Raw genomic sequence first — 27,902 nt, 5'->3', positions numbered from 1 at the left:
ATTCGATGCGGAATGTGAAATGATATTTTAAATATTTTATTATCTTATTAAAATTGTGATTTGACGGAAAATATTAACCTAATTCACAATATGACGCAAATATACTACCTTATATTTCTTCATTTTTTGCTCTGTGTTAATATTGTTTCTATTTTGGGTTTGCCTGTACTTGGCAGTTACATTTAATACTGTACATGTATAAGTTTAGTTAATCCGTTTGTTTACTATTATCCATTATTATTTCATTATTATTGTATGTATTCTGTGTTTGCCTGTTATTGGCTTCTTGCTGTTGGCAAACACGTAAATAAATTAATTGAATTGAATTGAATTTTGGGTTTGCCTGTACTTGGCAGTTATATTTAATACTGTACATGTATAAGTTTAGTTAATCTGTTTGTGTATTATTTTTCATTATTATTTTATGTATTATCAGTGTTTGCCTGTTATTGGCTTCTTGCTGTTGGCAAACATGTAAATAAATTAATTGAATTGAATTGAATTGTAGGCCACGGTCTACATACACATCATTGAACTATTTGTGTGCATTGTCATGAAGGAAAACAAACTCTTATGTTATAAGTGGGAATGTTATTACTAGATTCCTGCTGAGACATTGTCATTTACCATACCAGTCTGCCGAAGTTCATGTTGATACAATTATTCTTTCTGAAGAGAGAAAAGTTTTAAGATCAACTGTGGAAGTACAATGACAGTAATGTTATGCAAAGTAAAGTAAAAGTAAATCTGTCCCACTATACACTATGTAGGTGGGATTCAAAGTAAATGCAGGGAAAACCAAGTACATGAAGCTCAATGCCAGCGTTGTAAACCGACTGCGAGTGAATGATACAGGCATAGAAGAGGTAGAGCAATTTGCTTACCTCAGCAGCATAATTACCAGAGACGGAGGAGCGGGAGAAGACGTCAAGGCTAGAATCCGCAAACCAAACGCAGCCTTTATCCAACTGTACCCTGTTTGGAAAGCTCGAGAGTTCTCATTATCGACGAAGCTACGGATCTTCAGGACAAATGTAAAAGCTGTGCTCCTTTACGGATGCAAAACTTGGAAAGTCACCGCTGAGATCACCAAGTGTCTCCAAGTATTCATCAACTGCTGCCTCCAAGGGATACATCGCGTGTTTTGGCCCAACATCATAACAAATAAAGACCTTTTGAAACAAACAAATGAGGAGCCAATAGCCACACAAATTAAGAGCAGAAAATGGAGATGGATTGGACATACCCTGCTGAAGGAAAAAAACGCTGTTGTAAAGCAAGCACTCTCCTGAAATCCCCAGTGACGGAGGAAGAGGAGAAGGCCAAAAACAACCTGGAGGAGAACCACTGAAGAGGAGGCAAATAAGGAAGGAAAGATCTGGAGGGAGCTGAAAGTTCTGGCTCATAATAGAACTCGTTGGCACTGCTTTTGTCGAGGCCCTATGCCCTGGCTAAGAGCGCCAGGACATCAATCAATACACTATGTAGGCACATGGGGGGAGAGAAGTATAGGTCCTACTCATTGTTGGCACTAGATGGAGGTGAGTGGTTAGCATCACGCCCCGGCCGCGCTTTCCCCCTGGGAAAGGACCCCAGTACCCCTTGTATAGGAGGCTGGGTGGGCCCCAGAGCTCGTCTGGATGCAGAGGCTAGAGGAAAAATCCTCTGCCCCCGTCAGGGATCGAATCCCAGTAGTCCAGTCCATACCCAGTCATTATACTGACTGAGATACGCTGGATCATTATGTTATGCAAATAGAAAAATAAATCTATTAATCCTGTCACAAGGCACATGACAAGCAGCCACACTACATTAACAATCAAACTGAAAGCATTTTTGTTGTCAAAAGAAGTGAGAATCTACATGGGCTGTTGTGGATATGAATTACTTTAATAATAAATGTTCTGCTGATTATGGATGTCTTTCAATTAAAGGGCCTCATTATTTGTAATCTGCCTGTTGATAATGGCGGCAGCATCCTCGCTGCCCAGCATTGTCAAGTGGTTGCCATCCACAAAATATACCTCCACCTTTTTCTCACAACACTGCAACACAAGATCAAACATGTACACTTATGCAACCACTGGGCAGCTGACAGTGTGAACACTTCTCTCTGTGGACAAGAAAGCAAGAACATCGTTTAGTTTAACGCTTACTGCTACTGAAGAATATGACAGCTCATTGAATGTTTGATTTACACCTGTACATAATTCAGTGTCACAGCTCACATCTTGATACACTGAAAATTCCAGAGGGTGCAACTTGTTTAGAATAAAGCATGAGTGAATACTCACCTTAGAGAGTCCATAATCATCCGATGATTTCACTGCCATTGCAACAGGCCTCAGAAGGGTGGTTTCAGCCCTGACCTTTTTCGTGTAGTCCCACTCATAGTTTGAAATGGTTTTAAGTCGATCCAAGACACACAAACTAGCAGCTTTGTAGTGCTCTGCACTGTTTCTCAACACAGGAAATTTACTGATGACGTGATCAAACTTCTCGTCCCAGCTTTTCAGAGGTGTGATCTCCTGAACCAACTGTCAATATGTACAAGATGAACATTAAATAACTTTGGCATAGATTCTACAAAAATATTGAAGTGTATATTAGTCACAATTAAGACGCACATATTACTGAAAGACATTGTAAGTGAAATGGAAAATGAATTATGAGAAATAACGGTATTAGCGTTTTAACATTTGTCATCAAGTACCTTAGTAATGGCTGCTGATGTGGCATCACGTGGTGAAACAATTCTGAATATATTGCATATGACATTGATCTGAAACTGATCCTCATTCCTGCCAACAGTTTTTTCCACCAGCATCTTCGTGAAATCTGGAGAACTGTCCAGTAGGTACAGCTTCCCCTCCCGCCCCTCTGTCTCAAGTTTAAGTGCCAGTTCCAGAGCCAGCAGGCCACCAAACGAGTAGCCCAGCAGAATGAATGGAGCACGCGGCTTCAGGCGGCTCTGTATGTGCTGCCGAGACAAACAAGTGGGTCACTGTGACAGCTCATGTTAATAACGTATGACATTAAACCTTTCCTCTGTATTATATTTACCTTGTACTGTAAAGGTTATTATAATAATGGTCACAAGGGAAACAGTAAGCCTTGTATGATTAGAGTAAATGAGTTATAAATACAGAGATGTGATAAGACAAACAACATGAAAGAGCATTATTTGCGACACACAAACACAGACAGAAAAATAATGCTAAAATGATTATTGGAGAAAAGTCTGTAAACCATAACTTTGATTTAGTTGACTCAGAACAGGGTCCAATGGCAGGTACTTGACAATATGGCATTGAATTATGAGAGTCTATGAGAAGTGGATAATTCCTTGATCAGCTAAAAAAATATCGACAAGGACTCTGTTGCAAGCAGCTACTTAGATATTTCCAACTTCAAACAATAACATTCACTTCTAAAATTTAATTAAAACATTCTGTGGAAATGTTTTCATTTAATGAGATTACAGCAGCCTCTTTTACGTACTGGCAATAGAGACTGTGCCATGTCATGAACCGTGTGGCCACGGCTGCTGTATCCCAGGTGCAGGCATATTGCCTGGTATTTGAGATTCTTGGCAAGAGGTTCCAGGACGCATGCCATGCTTTCCACACCAGGCTACATGAAGAGCACTGGCCCAGCCTTTGCATCGTCTTCTACGTCCGCCCCGACTCCAGTCGCTGATGGCAGACGCACAACAGGCAACGATGCAGATGCCTCATCCCCTATCACATGCAGCAGAAACTGCTGTCCCTCAAGATGTTCTTCAACATCATGAGATGCAGCTGCAAACACAACAGGTTACAAAAATTATAACAGTGAACTCACATTTTCAATATCAGAATTTCTGATTACCGGCTTAACAAGATTCAACAGATAAACTCTTTGGATTTTACTGACATTCCAAAGGTGTTGCACAAATGCGCTTTTCGAGACAACTATTAGGTTTTACTATCAGAGGAATGCTGATATTAGAGAAAAACGCCAGGTTCTAAATATAGTTGAAGAAATTCAAAACTATCAACAAAATCAGAAAGACAATTTGCAATGCATGGACAGAAATAGGCTTCCAAAATGGGCATTCTATTACCAACCATGAGGATGCAGAGACCTGGGACAACCAAAGGGTCGATGAAAGGACCAAGAACATCTATCTCGGAATTCAAAGGAACAGGCTTATGGCCTAAACCCTAAATAGTTCATTATGATGATGATGATCCAAAGGTGTTATTCATGCCAGACCACAAAGGTCATCCCTGCACTAATGTGATCCAAGGTCACATATGCAACTTATGTCAGCCTCGCACTAATATTACATGAGGCCACTGCTGCAAAGCAACGTGTTTCAACAATTAGACCTCCATTTTAACTGTTGCACAACAATAACCTCAGGTAATGCAAGGTTGCTTTATTATTTAGTGTTCTGTCTGACAACAGGTCCATATGAACAGGATCCTTCCATCCTTTTCTCGGACTGGGACCTGTTCATATACGTTCTTGGCAGATGATCCAGAAGTGGTTTGCCATTGCCTTCTTCTGTGTGTGAATGGAGTAATTGTTGGGATGCCACGGAGAAACCGGGGAAGCCCCCGGAGGAGAACTCCGTGTTGCCTAGACCACGGCCTTGCCAAACACAAGTTATAAATTCGGCCACCACCGGGAATCGAACCTGAGACCCCAGGATTACAAGACCCCCTAAATGTTAAGTCCTACTTGACAAACCTTCATAATATTTTCCATTTTGAAGAAGAAGTTATGAACCTTGAGATGTTTGTTCTTCCTGCTCATTGACCTGGTTTTTGCGCCCATCTCCTCGAGGTGCGCAAATGTTAGGTTTCGCATCTCCTGAGGTGTGAGAAATAATTCAAACTCTCGTTCAAGTGACTGTTTAATCTCCACAGCTGTCATGGAGTCCATCCCTAATTCTGCCAGTGTAGAACTTGGGCTAATGTTCTTGAGATCACGGATACCTGCGATAAAAATTTATTTTATTTTAAACACTAATCAATTTCAGATCCTTGTTCATTATTAAACGCAAGTTACTTAGGACTTGAAGTGAAAGAAACCAGTTCTAATTTAAAGGTTCATTTCTTGGATGGAGGAGTATTTGTAAACCAATGATCTGACCCTGAAGACAGACAGCCTGAAATTTTTTAACTACATTTTTATTCTTATTCATAAAATCATTTCATCTAGTGTTCACTACTTTTCTGCCTCTAGCATGGCCTGTATGTAATCATAAGTGATATTTTGTAATAAAAACAAAATCTATAACTAAATTTGGAAAGGTGTACGTCTTGGAGAACAATGACACTCAAAAGGTGTACATCAACCATATCACATAGGCGATTGTATCACTAATGTCAACTAAGGCCTTTGATGCACAACAATGTGTTCCAACAATGACCTTAGGCCTTCCATGCACTGATGCTCCAACCAGAATGACAGAACCACAAACTACATGCAATGAAACTAGCTAAGTGTCACATTAGTACATACTAAACTCTTAATCCAGGAGTTAGAGACTACTTGACAGCCTCAAGTGCAGGGTTTAAATCTGTAATTCATGTATGAAAAATGTTGATGCGTAAAACAATCATTATGTGGAAGCACTGGAGTATATATTGTGTCATTAAGGTTATCATAATGAATCAGGTATTTCATCATTTAATATACAGTTTACCTTAAGAAAACTCTAGACAAAAAAAGGAAATTTCTGAAATTTCTAACTATCACACAATCTACGTCTACTACCACCACAGCCATCCGTTAAATGCTGCTTCAGTTTTAAGTTGTTTTTCCATTTCTTCTCATTACAATTCCTATGTACTTAAGTGAACTGTTGAAAAATCTCATCGCAGTACATTTGAAGCTATTTTGGACTTACCTATGATGCTGCTCACACACTCCACAACATTTGCATGTTTGCTTGTTCTAGCAAATTTTTCTGCCACGACCATGCTCGACACTACAGGGCACGTTTGTCTCATGAATCTGTCAAGCACCTCGAGACATGATGAAATCCCCTGTACTAGGGTGCCACCTACAACTAATGACACACACAAACATATTAAAAATTCAATTGTAAATACCCAGTGAACAATATTGTTTTGATACATTTTCAACTATTGAATAAAGCTAACTTCACTGAAACTCCACTCAGGTGTCAGTACCCTGAGGATGGAGGCAGTGTGTTCCTCAGAAACATGTGTCTTCCTGCAACTCCACAAAGTGTTATTTATCCAGATGACCAATATTTTTCTGAGAACTTCTCCTCTTCACTCTTATGTTAGACCAAGACAAGGCTGTATTTATATCCAGCAAAATGATATGATCCAAAAATGGTGTGTGAAAAGCCAAGGCAGGAGTCTCTGTTGTTTTCCTCCAGTTATTTCCACTATTTCTTTAACATTTTCTTTCAAATTAACTCCTATTTTTCTGCATGCCTCAAATGCCATTTCTGCAATCCCTAGTATTAAGAAGTAAACGAACGAGGAGAGCCATGTCTCTGAAATGTTATCACATGTGAGACCCCCAACATTTAAGGAGTAGAATGTGCGATACTTTGTATAATATACTTCTTCTACATAATTATCCTGCAAGTCTGAACTTTATCAGACCTACTCACACACAGTAAAACTTACCGAAGTGTTTCACAAATTATTTTCGCTCTGAAAGAAAAAGAAGTTGGCATGCAACTAGAAAAACCTGAAAAAATTAGAACTTTAAATAAACATAGCACTGGTCAATGGTTTTTGGTAAAATACGCATTTCAACTTATAATCCCTCTGAAACACACACACACACCACTGGAATCCCAGGCCACTTTCCTGAGAACAGTTTGCTAGTCCCAACACAGAAGATCTGACATGTCTGAACGGGTTGCGACAGGTGTGTCACTGAGACAAGGACACAAGAAAGAGCTCAGACACATAGCCTCCATGTTAAACCTATGGTATCATCTGCATGTCTCATGATTTTACTTTGAATTTATATAACTGCTTGGTCAAAGAAGAACTTCTATCTGAAGACTGATACTGTCAAATTCTTCTGGTTGTGCCAACAACAAGTGAGGAGCACACGTGAAATCATTACTCGTTGATTTTACTCAAGAGCTGACTATTCAGACTAAGCTGAAATAATGATATATTTCAGAAATACATCTTAGAATATTATTTAAACTGCTCTGTATGAAACCTGAACTATTATTACATCCAGATAATGACACTGACATCATGAACGAAAGAACTCTTAAACCCCAGTATGTCTTGTATCAAGAATATACCCTTATTCTAAGCCTAAATTTTGATAGTGATGAAAGCTTACTTCACATCACAGTATATCTGCACCCAGGTGTACAAACACAACTGACCCATACAAATGTCTCGCAGTCCCTCCAGAATCTCTGCAACCAACCCTACATCCCCCACAGCGCCCCACTGTACAGCAAGACCTGGTAACCCATCTCTGACACGGGCGTCACAGATGCGCTCCATGACGGAGTTGTTCATGCCGTAGTTCGTCTGCCCAGCATTACCATGCCCACACGATACACTGGAGAACATCACAAAATGACGCAGGTGTGGGCACATCTGGCGAGACAGCGCATCCAGGTGATGCGTTGCAAGTGCCTTGGGTCCTGCAGAAGCAGCAAAGTCTGCCTCAGTCTGATTCTCCAAGAGTTTGTCTCGCAGCACTTACAATAATGCATGGGTGACTCTTTCAGTATCAAAACAGGCAGTGAAACATTTCCAATAGCTACTCCTACTCCGGTCTTATTCTCTACCTTCTTCTCCTAAGCCCTGATTAACCGTTAAGTTAATGCTAGAACACAAACACTCACAGAGCCTCAGAAGGAAGCAATACTGCCACTTATTACCTATCAATCAAATCGTTAGATGCATTAGCATCGTAAGGAGTTCATTATGTGCTTTACTACATGGACTATGCACTTTCTGAAGCTGAACACCTTCGACACTCACCACAGCCAAGTTGAATATGGCATCGACTTGCCCCAGCAAGTTTGCATCTGACATTAGATCTGTAAAGCCACTCTTTGTGGTGATGTCAGCCAGAGAGATGACTACCGTTACACCACAGCTGTGCCATATTCTCACACGTAAGCTCTGGTAGCCGGTCTTGATGCCATTACGAGATGTCAGCACCAATTTACGAGCGCCTCGTGACACAAGCCATTCAGCCAGCTCCAGACCACAGCCTCCCAAGCCACTTGTAAGTGGCAACATACAAATTTAATACTGTGGATCCTACCTCCAAGAAAGTACACCATATCACTATTAAAAGTTTGAGTCTTTTAATAAAATTTGGAACAAATTTTACTTCCAATGCTGAGAACCAAATAAAACACATACAGAGATTATATGTGTGACATACCGAGTTATTGATAAAATTAACCCAGCTGAAACATGCAGCTAGAGCAGTCACCAAAACAAGCTTGCTGATGAAGGGCGTGCAGAATTTTGTCCAGAATTGTTAAAGTCCAGGTCAGAAAGTGGGTGTACAAACCAAATTATGTTTCTGTGCGTCCCTGGTTGCCAACAAACTACTCCAGACCTTCAACACAGCCCTACCAACACAATTACTTAAAATCAGCTTTAGGGTGAGTGGACTTATTTGTAGTTTACTGAGCAATGCATTAAGTAGCTCAGACTATACAGAATGCAGAAGACCATGCTCATAGCACATGTGCTTAGTCACTGGCTTCTCACCATGGAGGACTGGGTTAGTTCCCAGGGCAGTCCATTTGGAATTCGTGGTTAACAAGCGCCAATGTGACAGGTTTTTCTCCCAGTACTTTGGTTTTCCCCTACTAGTATAATTCCACCACCATTCCTCATTTACTCAATTATCATCGGTGACATGGACAAAGTGCCCATTTGTGGCTGCAGTTCTGCAAAGATGAAGTCTCACACCATTGTAAAATCAACAAAACAGATTTAAGGATATGGAGATTAGTGGATGAAGAACTAGTAGGGACATAAAAACAGAAAACCACAGTCAGGTTACTTCATCGATGGGCCAGGATTTGTATCCAGGAATTTCTGAATGTAAAACAAGACTAAAGAATGTAAAGAACTTGGCTGCAATGTTCGGTGGTTTTTAATCAATAAAACTATAACGGAGGGCAGAATAGCCTGCTTTAGCATTATCTACGATTCTCAGCTTCAAGCATGAGATCTATTCTCACCAGATCCAGCCGACGCTTAGGAGCTTTCAACGTCACCATTCTTGATGCTGTCATCACATCCCTGAAGTTTACAGCAGAGTAATAAATATGCACCAGTTCCTCATTTGGTTCCGTCTGAATGCTGTAACATATTAAACTTACATAAATCTGGTTCCGAACAACGAAGTGACTCAAACTCAGGACTGTTTAACTTATCAGCTGATAATTTACAGTAATATAGGTCAACTCAGTATCACAAGCTGTCCTCTAAGCACCTTCCAGAGCCAAACTTATGCTGTGTATCCTCAGTTCTGAACAGTATCATCAGGTCAAATTTGTCAGAACTAGCCTCAAAGTTTCACATCATTTTTATATTTGTAATTGTTCACTTCTCAACAACACTTCATACATAATTTGTATGTAGATTTACATTTATTTTCATAGTCTGTTTCAAATTATTACCTCCCATAATTCATTAATTAGTTAGTTACCGTTTTCTTATATTTTAAAAAAAAATTGCATTAAAAAATTAGACATGTTTTAAAGATATATTAATTACCATATAAGTTGGACACTACATCAACAACAGCAAGTGTTCCTCCCACCTCATGTGTTTGAACGTTGTTGTCATTCACTGTAGGATACTGGCTGGCCTCCAGAGCATTATTGTTCATATCAAATTTTGTCACTTGATTGAACAATTAAAAGGTGAGATATACACATACAGGCAGTTGTGTGTAAGCATACGAGAACAAATACACGCAACAGTGACCTCGTATGTTGAATTTCCTGGGAAGTGCAACATCTAAATTAATGTTCAGTTATTTTTTGTCCCTTACATCAACACAGCACTACATACTGGAACTCGACCATACAGAGGAGCTCAAACACACCTGTCAATGTCCAGATTTCCCTCCAACCACCGGAAACATCTCCTCGTGTCATGATGTTCACATAGGCGTGCGGCACAGTGACAGTAGCACAGCTGTCCAGGGGGAGATGTCTGTATGACCCCTACATTCCATCAATGTATACATTAACAGCCAGATCTTTGCTCAGCTGTTGCTGGTACAGTGGTAAGTTAAGATCAAATGGGGGTGCAGAGGCATCAGGAATAAATTAACACCTGAAAAATGTGTAAAATCTTACAGAATTCTTATACTCAAACGAATCTTGTGCTTATTTGATTCCAAAGGAATCATATACTATCACAGCTAGTGCCGTGTAAGCATACAGGGGAGAGAGGAGAGACGGTTCCTTCTTATTCTCAACCTCATGCCCTGGCTATGCTTCACCCCACAGGAAAGGAATGACAGTACCCACTGGACAACCCATAACACCATAATCAACATCTCCACCACTGCGTGAAAGTCAAACCCTATTCAAGAACAATGTCTCTTACCTAACAAAGTCACTCCCCGGCTCCTTGCGGATACAGTTCACAAGACCCACAATGCCACTGAGCGGTTCACCCTGAGCTACAAGAATAATGTGACGCTTGGAGTTACTATCGGTGGCAGTTTGTACTTGTGGTAGCCAATCATAGTTGTGAGTTGATACATGGATCACAATTGGATTTTCCACTACAACTCCCTGAAAAAGGCATTACACACTTTTTGAAAAAAATACTCACTTAACCTCAGCACAGTTTCTTCATAAGCTAATGGTTCTATATCCACCTTTGGACTGACTTGGATTCTTCTATTAATATTACAGAATTAGTAAATGTTCCTTTGTCTCTTTGGTTTCGCTTAGAGACATATCTGAAACACCACTTATTTCTTATTAAATTAAAATTAATCAGGAATGATGTGGATGGCAATGTAGGAACTTCTAGGACATATATCAAGTTAGATGTTGCAATGTATCACTTTTTCCAGCATTTTAAAAGCACAAATTGACATATTTCATAGGTCACATTCATATGATTGGACTGAAAGTTTCGTGTACTAAGTGCAAGTTAGATACTGAGAAAAACTGTCACTGGTGCCACTACCTTCCTGAGCAAGAGCAACTTCTCATCCTTGAGAGTCTTCTCAAACACAACCTCGAGCCTGACACCACTGGTGAACGTGGTCTTAGTTTCCAGTTTCTCACGAGTCAGGATGCAGGCCCCATCAGCCAGGGCACTAACAGAAGTCTGCAGCAGTTGTCTATGAAGCAGGACGTTCGAAGTGATTACCAGTGTGCAGTTCTGCTCGTTCTCTAGTTCGTGCTCCTCGACCTTGATTCCCATTGTGTAAAGATCTGCCCCCAATAGGGCACTCACCTTTACCAGAATTGTTATGTCTGCCTGTAACACACATAATTCAAATATGCTCAGATGTTCCTATTTTCACTGACCTGTTTTGTATTTCTTTAAGCATTTGCATCCCAGTAAATACTGTATATCACATCATCGGTTCTCTGATATAGTCAGATCCATCACTACAAGAGGCAATGCAGCTCGCCATGCGCACAGGGAATGGTATATGAATGGCTGTGCATGTGCACAATGTACAGGTAACAACATTGCTGACTGTTAACTGACTCTGCCCTACACACTGCTACACTTGCTTTTATAAGTGGAAGATCTGCAATGATGAGGGCCACGGCAGGTGACAGAAGCGTGGTGCCTTCGTTGTGCAGCTCCACCACTTTTACATGGGTGCCAAGTTTGTTCTCCAGAGCGATGTGAGTGCACACCCTCAGTGCGCTGTGCAAATCAAGGTGCACAGGTTCTACATTATTAATGAAGACATATTTCTCGAGTACAGGGCTGGTCAGGACCTTACGTCGAGCTATGGCACTGGTTTTGAGTCCTCGCACTTCTACGCCTGCTGATTGGATGATATCCAACTCCTTGTACACATGCACTGGAAGCACTGTCACAACAAGCATCAACAATCACAGTAATTTCATGACAAGAAACTGAAATGATATCAAGTGTAGGAAGTACTGCAATGTAATTGGTACAATTCAAGTGTTAGGTGTTAGAACACAAAGATTCAACAACTCTAAGGCAGAGGTCATCACTGCACATAATACTGTAGGAGTTAACATCCAGTCTATACCTTGAAAACAGATATCTGTATAACTTGTTTTAATATACACTTATAATGTGGAAGAAACAGAGAGGGGCTTGAATGAAAAACAACAGATGAGGCTCAGGCAGAAGTGGCAGCCGCAGCAGCACCATTCTGTGCCAGTGTGTCTATACGCTGCAGTAGACCATATTCCCTGACCTTCAGGTTGAAAGGGTGAGGTGCTGCCAGGCCAATAGTTTTCAAACTGTTACTTGCATACAGATGAACATCACAGATGATATATCAGAGGATCATTGGTAATGACATAACTACAGAGGGTCAATCTTCTATGTCACAAGTCTAAGCATAAAAAAAATTGGTATTAAAAATTGCAGGAAATTAAAGAAAATATGAGTTTGAAATGACATTCAGTCTCACAATGATCTTATCAAAGTTCATGAAAATAATTAAGATGTTCTCGCATTATTTTATAACAGATCACAGATTTGGCATGAACACTGACAGTAGGACAGACTAGCCATGAGGTATTCTTCACATATACGGAAGAGTAAAGTATACATAAAAAATCTTTAGGTCTTCATTATTAATCTACCAAAGCTGGACTGCAACCAACTTACCAACATCTCCATTCTTAATGTATAGTTCCTGGACATCAGCCCCGTGTCGTTTGGCATCTATTGTGAGCTTCTGGATGTAGGTTGGAACAAAGAGGCCTCTTGAGTCTTCCTGAATGATTTTCATTTGCAGCAAGCTGTCCATGAATACCACCCAGTTTTCCTTCCAGGAAACCTTTCCTGTTCGACCTAACGAGAACAAGAAATCTTCATGTCTCACACAGCGTGTCTGATAAATTTATGTTTATTCTTTGAGTTCCTATGAGCCGGGATAGCTCAGTCAGTATAGTGACTAGCTACGGGCTGGACGACCAGGTTCGATCCCCGACGGAGGCAGAGGATTTTTCCTCTAGCCTCTGCGTCCAGACCGGCTCTGGGGCCCACCCAGACTCCTCTACAATGGGTACAAGGGGTCCTTTCCCGGGGGTAAAGCCGGCCGGGGCGTGATGCTGACCACTCACCCCCATCTAGTGCCATGGTCAAAAAAGAGAGGAGCTATACCTCCTCTCACCCCAATCGCCTGTATGACACGTAGCGGGACAAACTTTACTTTACTTTACTTTACTTTTTCGAGTTCCTATTTCTGCAGTTATTTCTGTTCAGAAATGTCACAAGTACATGAATCCATTTCACAAGGGTTACAGAAACATGAGTATCTAAAAAGTACCGACTTCTAATTACACAAATACAAAATACAGGACATCAGGTTCATTAAAACTTCTCCTGTAGTTCATAGTGATACCCACCATAGTTGTCTGCATAAACAAGGCCACGGAAGAGTCCTTGGTAGTTATATCCAGACAGATGCAATTCCTTGTAGATATCTCGTGATGAAAGTTCAAGCAACTCATCATTAATGAATGGCTTGAGGGGCTCCAGTGATACCATTTCACGAGAGGCATTGGTAGGCATTCGCACCAAACCACTCACAACTGAAGTGTTACCTTCCACTATCTCAAATTTCCCACTTGCTTTCTGGACCATGACAATAAACTCTAAGCTTCCTGTGAAAAAACAATTAAATTTTAACATATAGGACATTTGGCAATAGGTTAATCATGTAAAACTTTTCTGATGCAAGAACTGGAATGTGTCACAACAAGACGTGCAAGAAATGTTTCTTCATAGAGTGGAGGTATACCAATTTCTTAAAGCATAACACAACTACATTTCTTTCAATAAGCTGTCAAAACATAGTTTTCAGCTAGTCAATAAACTGTCAGCTTTTTATGATACCCCAACTTCAATACCATGTTCTTGAGAACCTACAACAGAAAATACTATCTTTAGCCAGATTAATCAAGTCAAAGGCCTTGTGTACTACTTCATAAAATGATAGATTTATGTAGAAAAGATCTGTTACACATGTTCTCATGATTTTCAGTTGTGAACTTGGGCTTAATAGGATTTAAGATTTCTGTTGCAGGAAGTACAAATATGGCTATTTACTGGGTTAGAGCACTTCGTAATCAATTAAAAGTTTACAGTTTCAGAGGCCACTGCTGTGAAGGGAACCTCTGAAATATTTGTAATCTTCTACACAGACTACAGGGTGATATAACCCAGAAGACAGCCATCCTCATTCTGGGCTTATGTTTGGTCTTTGCTGTTCAGGTTCTGCTGCCTTACAGGAGGACCAGAAGAGTTTACACACATTGAAATGAGAGTATGAAATGTAAGCATCAACCATTCAGATGAGCCACACGGACTAACAAGAATGATGGACTCTGCTGTTATACTAACCATCCTTCGGAATGTTTGTAGCCCTGTAAAACTGAACGTCCTCGAATACCACAGACACCGTGGTATAATCCTGTCTAGTCATCTGCCCAACAGACTTCCACACAAGTTCCTACGTAATATGCTCATCAAATTAGTGGTGCCACTGAAGCACAAAGCGTAAACATCATCAAAATTATTTAAACTATATAAAAAGCAAAGCTGTCCCACTATACGTTATGTAGGGAGAGGAGGGGGGGGGACAGGTAATACAGCTCCTACTCATTTTTAACCACGGCACTAGATGGGGGCGAGTGGTTAGCGTCATGCTCCAGCTGAGCTTTACCTCCACGAAAGGACCTTGGTACCCATTTTATAGGAGGCAGGGTAGGCCCAGAGCCGGTCTGGATGCAGAGGCTAGAGGAAAAATCCTCTGCCCTCGACGGGGATCGAACATCGGTAATTCAGTCTGTAGCCAACCTAGTTTACTGTAGAAAAATATAATGACTCATGACATGAAATATAGATCTACATAAAATAAACTAATTCATGGAATTTTAACAAAATATGTATTCAATGAAATAGAAGTGAGAATATTTTTCATCTTCTTGCAATGTTACATCTGCTGTCTTCATTAATAGTACCAACAGCAGATCTGTACATCTAACAACTGAATGCAAGACCAATGAGAAAGAAAGAAAGAGTACATATGGAAAAGGTATACTGACACACATCATTCAACCCATCCTAATGTAGAGCTGTCTTACCTCAGGTAAATCCCTTTATTGCTATTTCTCACCCTGTGGGGTATGAAGACTGTTTAAGGAGGTAATGACATGTAAAAAAAAATTCAAACTCACTTACAAAATTTGTATGCAAAGTGAAGCAGACATATATTTGAAACTGCTGAAACTATTACTCTTTGGCAGTAAGTCCAATATCTGAGTCCTAAAAGGTCCAATGCAATACCAGGATCTTTAATTGTGTTACATAAACTGTATAAAAGTAATTAAAGACAATTCAGAACTAATTTGTTTCCACTGCTACAATAGTCAATCTTAATTATTGGTAACTCACAAGAACACTGAGTGAAACATTGCTACTGTACAGAAGAATAAGATCTGCACACTACTCTTTACTGCTGCAATCATCTTTGTTATTAGAAAAGTCTGTGAATTTTTCTTGAAAAATTCTGTTATCCCTAATTACATAAACCACAAGTAATTATATAAAAGTTCAAACACTCTATTTTGAAAATCTTATAGCAAATGATATATCTTAGTCACTGTTAAAAATCATCTTTAACGGTTTGCATATTTAACTACTATGCAGTAGGACAAATATGAAATTGTATTAATAAATCCTGTAAACGGGACATAGATTAACATATAAATTTTGATAAAACTCACAAGGTAGCCTGTGGCAGGAAATAAATTTCTACCATCGATAACATGTCCATATAAATATTCCACTGATTTATCCTGGAAGCTGATGACCATGGAGTATTCACCGGATTTCTCTGTAGGCTGTAACACAATTATAATACGCAGCAAGTACATAAAGCCGTAACTAACTGCACGGCGTACAGTCCTTTCTGACGAAAATTATTCCTCAGTCAAAACATTACCTCATTTTTATGGTCTCTACATGTTCACTGGCATAAACAGCGCTGAACATAAAACAATAACAGAGCAACAAAGTAAAATATGTATTTAGGTACTTTTTAACAAAATTCAAGTTTAGCAAATGAAAAATGGATTTGACACAGATCATAGGAATGTTATCAGATCATATATGTTTTGTTTTATGCATGCTTTGAGTTATAAACATGTAAATGTTTCTAAAAAATTCCATGTGCCTGAAATTTGTAGTAGCAAAAATTTGTACAGAGATGTACTCTAAGTTACTTAGTTATTCATTTATAAATTGAGTTAATGCCTCTATACAGATGACAACATTTAGCGGAATGTGAGTGTAATACCTTTCTACTGAGACTTTACCTCAGTGGTACAGACATGTAGAAACTACGTGAGATGAACCCGAAAGAGCATCATCAATATGGGCAAACTACAAGGCCCATGAGTAATCAAACAAAAAACATTCTTAGCAGGTATTGTTTCTGGATTGCACTTAAAGTTGTGCAGTCAAGCCCACGGTGTGAGTTATGCAAATGTACATTTATGATTTGAGACTAGAATTCTGACATCACCTACACAACATCTACTTTTCGCCCATATATATATAGAGAGAATACTACATTGTTTTAAAGTCTGATGTGGTAACATTTCATCTTCTGCTGTGTGTACCTTTTTTGCAGAGAACATTCATCTTTACTCACAGTCTAGAAGTGGAGTTACCTGTGTTGTAAAGTACATGATGTACCAGTCCTCTGAGTGGTCCCACCGGACCAACGGTGAAATCATTGGAGTCCCCCTGCTTACTGGGTATTGTACTGGTGGATACAAGTTTGCCAGCTGTGGTTGCAAACCCAGCTCATACAGCCTGCAAAGCAAACAGCAAAGCCATTTTGTGGAGAGCGCTATTGCTGCTGACGGTGATGAAGACCATGAGGGCAGCAGAGTCATAAGAAGATAAAAGTTACACCAAGTGTCAAGTCTGGCATCCAAAATCAAGATTGTGATATGGGAACAAACAGAACATTAATGAAATAAATAATCAACTGTAACATTGAACAGAATAAACCTATATTTCATTTTGAAGAAACCACAGTGAAATCACTAATTTTGTTACAACATCAAGCATAAGCGACGTATCGTCACTAGAACGGTGCAGTGAAACTGCAGACACACAGAAATATGAGATAACTTTAAGAACAAAATGCATGAAATCCAAGTAGATAAGATATTCAATACCCAATTTAGTTTCTGTTGCTAAAATTTGAATGGGATAGCAAACCGGTCTTCAGTGCAGATCATCTTACAAATGAATCTTACCAACTCTTAGACAAAACACAAATATTACAGCCTCCAATTATAATCATTGCAAAAACACATTGCCTACAGACTGTCTATGAAAATTTTGTCAACATAACCTCATTAATGTCCACCATCAACATTATCATTGTTGGTGACTTATAAACAGTATTCATACAGAATTTGTTGTTATGTTCATGAACTAATTTCATGCCAAATTTAAGAAGACTTGCTCCATGATGTCATCAACCTACATTTTGCTTAAAAACAGCCAAAGTAGGGTCATTAAAATGTTTAATTTTCCAACCTATTTTTCCTGTAAAAGCTACTGAATACTGAAAACTCAGTTAAACCACAAAATTCCATTTCTAATCAGGGATTTTATTCCCAAACATAAGAAGATACGCACTTGCCAAGAGCAGTGAGGAGGACCTCGGTGCAGTCAGGGTGGCCTCGCTGTGCAAAGGCAATGTTGGTGATGCCTTTGTTGAGGGAACTTCTCAAGATCGCCTGCAGGAAACCATGTGGAGCAATCTTGATGGTGATGGCGTTACGTGGGATGTGTCGAGACGCCCCTTCAAAAAGCACTGCAGTAAGCAGGTTGTTGGTGTGGTACTCGGCTGACGAGTGTGTTCCTGACGGAGAGTTCCATTCACTCTCTGGCACTGAAGAACTCACCCAGCGTGAAGACCGAATCTTTGGATGTGGGATCAGCTACACACACGAACATTATTGACAGAATCTACCATATTAGAAAAATAATTACTGAAGTAAATAGACGTGTTAACAAGTTTCTAAATAAATTACCAAGACAACAATCAAGCAAATTAATGACATACATATTTCTACCTATTTATCTAATTAACAGTGAATGGTGTACATCAAGAAGCTGAGAGTTATACAGCTCATGAATTTGTTTTGTAGAACCTGAAGGATCACAACTCCATTCACACCAATGAACACTTTTCTCAACAAAATATATCCAGTAATTCACAATAAATAATTAACTAGCAACTCTCTTCTTGAAGATTCCTAAAACTACACCATCCTGAGAGCCAGTACATTCCACTAAAAATTTCTTCAAATGACACCTGTGATGTACCACAGTTTCATAATTACATTCCCTGAGCAGTCAACACACTTTACCTGCTTCAGATACTTGAGCAGGAGAGGTCCAGCTGAGGACATGTGCTTGCTGTGTTGAGCGATGTTGGCACAGTTCATCTGTGTAGTGGATATGCCTTGAAGCAGCAGTGAATTTATAAACTCCGTCATGGACTTGGCCGGTCCTGACACCACACAGAAGTTATGTCCATAGTGGCACGACACGTCAACATCAGGTGGACAGAATTTCTTGGTCTCCTCAGCTCCTAGACCTGTGAGAGAAAACACTTAATAAGAATCAAGTGGACTACTTTCATGGTCAAAAGTTTGATTGGTAGGAGGAAACTTACTGGATGAAACACAACCAACTACCCTTCATATATGGATTCATATACAAAGTTTATTAGAGAATACTGGTATACTAGAATGAGTTCTATATCAAAATCAAAAGTCATACACTTTTATTATTGTTATTTCTTGTTTAATATTTATTACCCTGGAGTTACTGTATACATGTGATCCGACCAACTGTGCATTGCACCAACACACCATTAAAACGCTAACCCCTGACTTATAGTCCAGCTGGCAACACTGTAATATGGGGTTTCAAATCCCCTATTACCATCCGATAAAACTTAAACAGTGTATTGTCAAATGAAGGATGATAACAGATGCTGAATGTAAAAATACATGGGATGAATTGGTAATTGACCATTTTGTGGTGATATTCAAGAATTCACTAGAGGAAATTAGGAAAACCATTAAGACGCCTGCTTTGACCACTCAGTACCTGCGCTCTCAACACATTTAAATCTCTTATTACTGACTGCAGTCATTATAGCTGACTTACACGCAGAGCTACTTGTAATCATGTCTCAAACCAGAAGACTTACCCACTACAGCCATCATGCCCTCGATGGGATCTGTTTCTAGGAATGCAAGGCCACAGTAGTATGCCGCCAGCACCGTCTGTTCTGCCGTGAAGCAGCCATCCATGTAAGCGCAGCACAGCTCCCCCACTGAGTGACCCACAATGCCATTAGGCTCAATGCCCACTGCTCTCATGATGTCCACCAGCCCTATCTACATCAGACAGATGGGGTTCAATATCTAGTTAGTTTCAAAATTAGTAACGCAGACTAGTGAAAGCGCTCAGTCTCTACCTACACTATTCTTAAAAGAAACTGTAATTTACTCTAATTAATGACAAATCCAATATATTCCCACTGATCAATTTCCTATTTCCTGGCAGCATGCCACAAATTGGACACTTTATGCGCCGAATATTTACAGGAAGTATAAAGTCTTAAGCAAAGCCTATTTTATGTAATAAATTCTATAGTATATCAATACAGCAAATTGACCTGTGTCAGAAGTATTCTTGTTTTTCAGAACTTCTTTTGCACTTTAGTGTTCAGAGGAATGGTTTCACATTCACAGCTACAAAGAATAATATAATGTTCTAGTTCAGGTTAGAGAAAGAACTATATTTTAATCAGGAATCAAGACAATGCAAATTAAAATTACAGGACCCATTAGAAAAAGTTAAGCATAAGCAATCCAACACTTCTGCAGAAAGATTGGGATGCAGATAAATGGTATTAATCAAGATTTCTCCCAAGAAAAGATGTAAAATTGCTGCCACGTTTTTCACCTGGCAGGCTGCGATGCCCACGAAGCAATTGAGGATGTTATTGTAGATTCTGGGATCATCAGATGTGATAATATTCAGAACATCCACACCAAAATTATTGAGAGTTTGCTGGCACTTCTCAATGGCTGCTGCAAAAACAGGCAGTTTCAGGAGGGATTTCCCCATACCTGACCATTGCGAACCTATGCCAGTGAACACGAACCAGACTGGTCGTTTGCTTCCTGGATAGAACTGAGAACAAAGCAGTATACAAGGTTATGTGTTCTGAATGTTACTGATTATCAGAAATGTCTCCGTTCTGACTATAGGAGGGATAAATAATATTCATAAAAAAATTGTACTTAATGCTGACAATAACACTACATAAATTCTTATTTTATGTGCATATTTAATAATCACATTTACAAAGTAAACAATAACAGACCACTTTAACCTCTTAACTGTGTTAACTCATCAATTTGGTGCACTGCAAGATACATTCACTGCATTATTCACACTTATCATTAAATGATAACAAAATAACTCTAGAAAAATTAGGTACTAATAAATTCCTTGCATTCTTCCTAAAATAACATTTTGTCAGAGGAACAAACTGGAACATCCAATGCCACATTATCGGAGTACTTACATTAATACTCCTCAGCTCCCTACCATCCTGTGTGAGAAGAGTGTACCCTCGGTATTTGTGGCCAATAATTTCTTTCGACTGTATATCATGCATCAGGTGCACAAATTCTGCATCAACTGGCCGGCTTTCAAACTGTACACACATATGACAAAACAAAATAAAGCACCAACTTCAGAATTTCAACTGGCCACATAATCACACAGCATCCTGTTTATGACGATGAAGCAGGCCTGTACAAATCCCCTTATATTTATGAACCAGAATAGAAAACCTTGGGTGAGAATGCTGCTGAATTTGATTACACAAGGACAATTGAAACACATTACCACATAGTGACTGTGCATTGCACCTGAAGAACAGTCCACCTGGCCAGGCCGTGCATTTCAATTGTTAAACCCAGAGTTACAGCCTGGCTGTAGGTCCATTCTACTCAAATTCAAATAACCTGTTCACATACGACAGTGGTTAATTTGACATAATTAATACTTGTTAATACCAGACAACAATTTATAACACTGTTGTTCTTATTTATGCTTAGTAAGACACACAGATAAGAGAAACAAAAGTTTCTTGATAATGCTCAGATAATCTAAAATAAAATGTGGCTAAACTGGAAATTATTCAGATAACAGCATCTCGGCACATGCAGAAACATAACCCATCTGTGTAACAGAAACTTCAAGCCAAATAAAACAAATATACAATTCCAGTCCTCAACTAAAGCAGCTGGAGCATCAACAGTTGTGCAGGAAATTAAATTCTAGAATGTTATGTTACTGAATTTGAAACACTCTTTAAAATAGTGCATCTCGTCTGGTAGAATCCAATAAAGTTCAGCATATAGCAATTTCAGCAAACAGCCCTTTACATCTTTCACTGCAATCACCAAACTTAAATTCCTACTGTGAGCAATGCAGTCAGAATACTTAACTGTAAAGTTACTTAACAATGTTCTTTCAACTGCTGAGGTTTCAACTTAAATGATCTAAAGGCTAAAATTTGGAAGAATACAGCCATGGCCTATTCAAAGTAAACTAACCGAACCTAACTGAGTAAAGCCACAACAGATTGAGCACAGATAGCCGTGGTACTGAAACTGGGTATCTGCCGAACGAAAGCCCTCAGCATTACAACAGCGACAAGCTGCCCAGTTTTAAATAACCCAAGAAAGAATACAAATGGAGGAGGTCTGTCACACAATGTTTGAAATTCAAAGATTTAGCTTTGTAAAATGTTAAATCAACTCTTTTGGGTTTTCCTAATTACATCTTTGAGGATTACATCAACTGCCTCTTCTGTGCGCCCAGATGCTACAACAAGTCGAGGAACAGAGTCAGTAGGAGCCCCACCATTTATTTTATTCTTCTGATTCCGCTGTGATATAATGTGAGTGTTTGCTCCTCCAAATCCAAATGAGCTGACTCCTGTAAGCTCGCCAGTCCAAGGCACTGTCTCTGTCACCACCTGAAACAAAACACATTTTTATTTGGTTATGGTGAATGAATCTTCTTAGCTTCTGCCTCCCAATTGAGGAAAAGGAATGCACATTTTCTATGTTCACGCACTTTTGAGCTCATTTTTCCTACTCAAAATAATAAGGCAAAACATGACTCCTGGTAGGAAACTAAAACTGTAACAACTGCTACAAAGCATTGTGTGGCAAGTTATTTTCCAGGTAACAACCTATAGGTTTTGATAAAAGTAAATATACACACACAATGAAATTTCAGTAATCACACTTCACTTGAGATTACAACAAGAATTCAAGTTTACAGATGTCTGTCCACATGGCAAACAGATATGTGAGGCATAAACACAGCAGATTTGTTATCCATCTATAAAACCAAAATGATTAACTGGATTTGTGACAGTATGAATTCATTCTGCAAATGATAGCACAAAGAGAGAGGTTTTCAATTTCTGGCTATCTGGGTAAAAAGCTTTCTTCTACTTCATAATAAACTTCCTTGATTCTTTTCTGCCGCTTGATAATGAAGCTGCGTCTGTAGCACATGACAATTCGCAAGCTTTCCTATCACTTGACTGTCAAACATTGCTGACTCTGTGCCTCACTTACCTTTGCTTTTACATATCAATTATTTGCAGAATGATGATTGATGTGTTTTTACAGTAACATCGACAGATGGTGTTGTGTCTCGCTGTTTGTATATTAGTTTACTATCTTCCTGAAGGTACAAACGCTAAACTACGTGGAGTGAGAGGGGATGGTAGCCACATGACCTGAGAAAGTTTTGTTCTGAATGTCCCCATGCAGTTTATGATGTTCCCTTGCATGACCTTAAATTTAGATTCTGGTGCACAGTGGGTGCATGCAAAATCGTAGGACCTATATTTTTTGACGAAACATTTGATTCCAGCCATTATGTTCAATTAATTCTGATACCATTTCTTAGAGAATTAAAGAAGAAGAAAAAATGTGTATAGTTGCTTCATGCAGGATAATGCCATAGCCTATTTAGCAAATTTTTCAGTGACTGCACTAAAAGACATACTTTGTCAGTGGTTTATAACTCTCTCCAGATTTCAGTCCATTGAACTGTTATTTGTGGGTGACAATAAAGGATGTTGAAAAATCCACATTACTTGCAAGGACTGAAAGACAATATTTGAAGAGAAACTGCTAACATTTCAGGACAAGATATCTGTTTTGTGTTCAGAAATATTTGCTGAAGTTGCAATGCCTACATATAAGGAGGAGGACAGCAGCTCAAACTCATGTACAAAATAAGGGAAGAATTGGAGAGGGGAATCCTTTATATTCCTGACACATGTGGGCTTCCGAGGTGATACTATTCGTGTGATAGCTGGAGTGTTCAGGGATATTACAAATCAACTGCTCTCCGTACCTGATACCTCACATTCTGGAATGACTTAGAGAATGTTTGTGTTGGTAATACTGATTTATTTTTCTGTTAAGGTGTCAACCCTCAATACCTAAAGGGACAGAAAATTGGGGTGTTTGTAGGAGCGTGCTTCAGTGAGACAGAAAAATTTTGGTACTTTGAGAAGCCACATGAAAATGGATATGGCCTCACAGGTTGTGTTCGAGCTATGTATGCCAACCAAATTTCTTATTGGCTTGGCATCACTGGTAAGTTTTTCTCAATTCCCAATGGCACAGTTGTAACTGTTCTACCCCTGCCCAAAAGCTTCCAAATTTAGGCACATTTACCGTAATGGTTAATGCAGCATCTCTGACTGCATGTGTGTGTGTGTGTGTGAACGTTTGCCAAAAATGACATCTAGAATCAGTATACAACACTGCAGTAATGTAAAACAGACCATCGCATTTCCCTTCTTGTACATTGTACTAATTTATTATTTATAGTATTTCTTTTTGACATAAATACGTCTATATGGAAGGGTCAATATCATTCGGCAAAAAGTGAAAGGAAAAAGTGTAACTGCATTGTTATGTTACCTTGGAAACTTCAATTGTTATTGTTACCTACGAAACGTCACCTGTTTACATAACAATTAGAGTAAAGTATAGTAGAGTAGAGTTTATTTACATTCCATAGATCCTTCTTAGGACTCAACCAAAGGACAGAACATGTCATTTCATACAATATACATACACTTCACAACTTTCAACACAAGTACAAGAACGTATTTCACATATCAATGTACATAAATTTCAGATTCTGCAATACAAATATGAAAAATAATTTTACAAATTAATATACATAAACCTCAGAATTTTAAATATAAATACAAAACTTGCTTTACATATACGTAGATTATGGATATAAAGCTTAAACATTTTCAGCAGAGATGAAATTATCTACAGAATAGAAGGAGTGAGTAAAGAGGTAATCTTTCAGTGCAGGCTTGAATACCTTTATATCATAATTTAGACTTTTAATTGTTGGTGGAAGATTATTAAATAACTTGATACCTGTATAGTACACTCCTTTCTGATATTTAGTAAAGTTAGCATTTGGCACATATAGATCATGTTTACGTCTTGTCTTTAAATTATGTACATCTGTATTTCTTTTAAATTTATCCATGTTTTCCACCACAAATGATAGCAAGCAGAGTATAAATTCACTTGCAAGTGGAAGTATATTAAATTTACGAAATAATTTTCTACAAGATACCCTGCTTTTGACACCGGCCATTATTCTAATTATTTTCTTTTGCATGTAAAAAACTTTATTACTGTCTGTTGAATTTCCCCAAAAGATTAATCCATATGACAATACAGAGTGAAAGTATGCAAAGTAAACTAGCTTTAAAGTATCTATTGTCATGAGTGGTACGACTGTTCTCATGGCAAAGCATGCAGAGCTTAATTTGGGAATAATATACTCAATGTGTTTCTTCCGATTTAAGGTACTGTCGACTTGTAAGCCAAGGAATTTGTTTGTTTCAACTTCCACAATTAATTTTTCTTCAAAACCTATATTTAATCTAGGATATGTCTTGTGCTTAGTAACAAATTTTATGAAGTTTGTTTTTTCAAAATTTAGTGCCAGTTTGTTAGCTCTAAACCATTTGTTTATGTTGGCAAATACATCATTCATGATATTTTCAAGATAGATCAATTCTTGGTGTGCAATAATGATACTTGTATCATCAGCAAAAAGAATGGGTTTGGATATAGAGTTCACAGTTGCCGGCAAGTCATTTATATACATGAGGAAAAGTAAGGGCCCAAGAACTGAACCTTGTGGCACTCCGTGATTTACGATACCCCATTCTGATAGATATTTTGATTGGTATGGGGGCTTTCAATTTCTACTTTCTGCCTTCTGTTATTTAGGTAGGATTTAAACTATTGTCCTGCTATACCTCGAATCCCATAAAATTTCAGTTTCATTAGTAATATTTCATGGTTTACACAATCAAATGCCTTGGCTAGGTCACAAGATATTCCACCCACATGCATTTTATTGTTAAGGGCACATACAATTTCATTTGTGAAACTAAATAGAGCCTTTTCTGTTGAGAGATTTTTTCTAAATCCAAATTGCTCCTCGACAAGGATTGTTTGAGTTTAAGAAATTATTTACTCTCTTGCACATAACTTTCTCAAAAATATTAGAAAATGTTGTCAGCAGTGAAATAGGTCTGTAGTTAGAGATGCAGGATTTTTCACCCTTTTTATATAGTGGTTTTACTTTTGAATATTTAAGTCTTTCAGGAAACATTCCTACAGCCATTGAATGATTACAGAGATAACTTAATGGAATACTTATATAATCCACACAAGATTTAAGTACTTTAGATGAAATTCCATCATAGCCAAATGAATTTTTTGACTTGAGAGAAGTTATTATACTTTTAATTTCATTTGGTGTGGTAGGAATAAGATTAATATTTGGAAATGAATTAGGAATTGCCTTAGCCAAGAACTTCAAGGCATCTTCGGTTTTTGGAGTTATGGTATCACTGCTGTTCATTCTTTCTACAATCGTTAAAAAGTAGGTATTAAAATAGTTAGCTATAAGTTTAGGATCATTTACTCTGTTACTATTTATTATTAATGGTGGGCTTTCAATGTCTGTAGATTGTTTGCCAGTTTCCTTTTTTACAATTTTCCAAAAAGTTTTTACTTTATTTTCAGACTCTACTGTCAATTTATTGTAATGCATGTGTTTAGCTTCTTTAATGACTTGAGATAAAATTTTGCAATATTTTCTATAGTGTTGCTTCAATAGTGGGTTATTACTGGACCTGCTACTTAGGTAAAGAGCTCGCTTACATTTGCATGATGTTTTGATTCCTTTAGTTATCCATACATTGGTTTCAGACAATTTTTTCTCTGTTTTAGTAGGAAAACTTTTTTCAAATATGCTTAAAAAGATGTTTAGAAAAGAACTGAACTTCGAATCCATATCACCACCACTGAGTAATAATTTCCAATCTTCACTACTGAGATGTATAAATTCATTTAAAGTGACTTCATTTATCACTCTAGTTACCTTCTTATCATTGTGAAAGTTAGAAATAAGGTTTATGTTTTTTATAACTAATAGTTGAGCATCATGATCAGATAGCCCATTTATTACCGGTTTAATGGAAATGTGTTCAAACCTGTAACTATCTACAAAAATATTATCAATGGCAGAGTTTGAGCTATTTTGAATTCTTGTGGGAAAGCTAACTGTAGGTGTAAGATTAAACGTTGCTAAAAGAGAATTTAGACATTGCTTATGGCAGCTTTCAGAGAGATAGTCAATATTTATATCCCCACAGATGACAAATTCCGTTTTCGGTTTGTAAAGGTAGTCCATAATGCTGTTTAACTTGTTAATAAATGTTTCAAAGTCACCTGTTGGTGCTCTGTATATTGCTAAAAAACATAATTTAGAAAAATTTATATCAAGTTGTACAGCACAACATTCAATGTCCTGCTCCTTGCAAAATTGCACTAGCTCTATCTGGCTAAATTTCAGATTATTTTTAACAAATATACTCACTCCTCCTCTAGCTAAATTTTTCCTGCAAAAACTACTCGCTAGGTAACAATAATGTTGAGTAAACAGTTGACGTTCCTTAGGTAACCATTATTGTCGATGTGTTGATAAACAGATGAAATTTCCTAGGTAACCATTGTTGTTTATTTGTTGATAAACCATTGTTACACCTTACATTACCTTACCTTACCTTACATTACAATACATTTCATTACATTCAGCTACCACAGACCCATCTTAAGCGTAACTAATTGAAGTTGAATAATCAATGTCTTAATCAAACTTATCTCAAATGTAAAGCATGTATGAAGGAAATATTTAGAATAAAGCCAATATATAAACTTCCTTTCTGTATAGACGTATTTACGTCAAATTCACCGGAACCGTGGTTCCACTGACACACTGTTTGTCTCTTTCCTTACTCAAAATACCCTGAATCCAGATGAAATGTTTTGGTGAAATCAAAATTGTTTTTAATATTAATTTCCCTGTCTTCTTTCTAACATGAAACATGAAGGCATATACGATTAGGAACCCATGTTAATGTTTGAAGGTGAGGTATTAGACATAAGCGTC

At 38.2% G+C, this 27,902-nt stretch overlaps 1 pseudogene across 1 annotated transcript; it reads right to left on the bottom strand.

Moving 5' to 3' along the window:
* Positions 1–20: 20 nt before the first annotated feature.
* LOC147873622 (fatty acid synthase-like) lies at positions 21–27,839 on the bottom strand (annotated as a pseudogene). The gene is made up of 29 exons (XR_015535535.1): positions 27,831–27,839; positions 27,330–27,404; positions 22,147–22,344; positions 20,881–21,012; positions 20,253–20,483; positions 19,492–19,681; positions 18,641–18,870; positions 17,904–18,208; positions 16,919–17,063; positions 15,971–16,087; positions 14,586–14,694; positions 13,589–13,846; positions 12,846–13,031; positions 11,634–12,066; positions 11,573–11,585; positions 11,199–11,531; positions 10,605–10,795; positions 10,096–10,328; positions 9,224–9,344; positions 8,356–8,363; positions 7,998–8,244; positions 7,388–7,682; positions 6,823–6,914; positions 5,903–6,140; positions 4,777–4,985; positions 3,502–3,800; positions 2,714–2,980; positions 2,295–2,537; positions 21–2,045 (listed from the first exon to the last, which is right to left on the bottom strand). The product of XR_015535535.1 is annotated as a fatty acid synthase-like (transcript).
* Positions 27,840–27,902: the final 63 nt, after the last annotated feature.

Source organism: Zootermopsis nevadensis, unplaced genomic scaffold (genome assembly GCF_977971745.1).
Source record: "Zootermopsis nevadensis isolate Lab colony 2312 unplaced genomic scaffold, Znev_1.0 Znev_ptg000017l, whole genome shotgun sequence".
NCBI classification, from domain to species: Eukaryota; Metazoa; Arthropoda; class Insecta; order Blattodea; family Termopsidae; genus Zootermopsis; species Zootermopsis nevadensis.
Note: the sequence above shows the minus strand (reverse complement) of the source record. Positions and strands in the feature narration are given on the sequence as shown.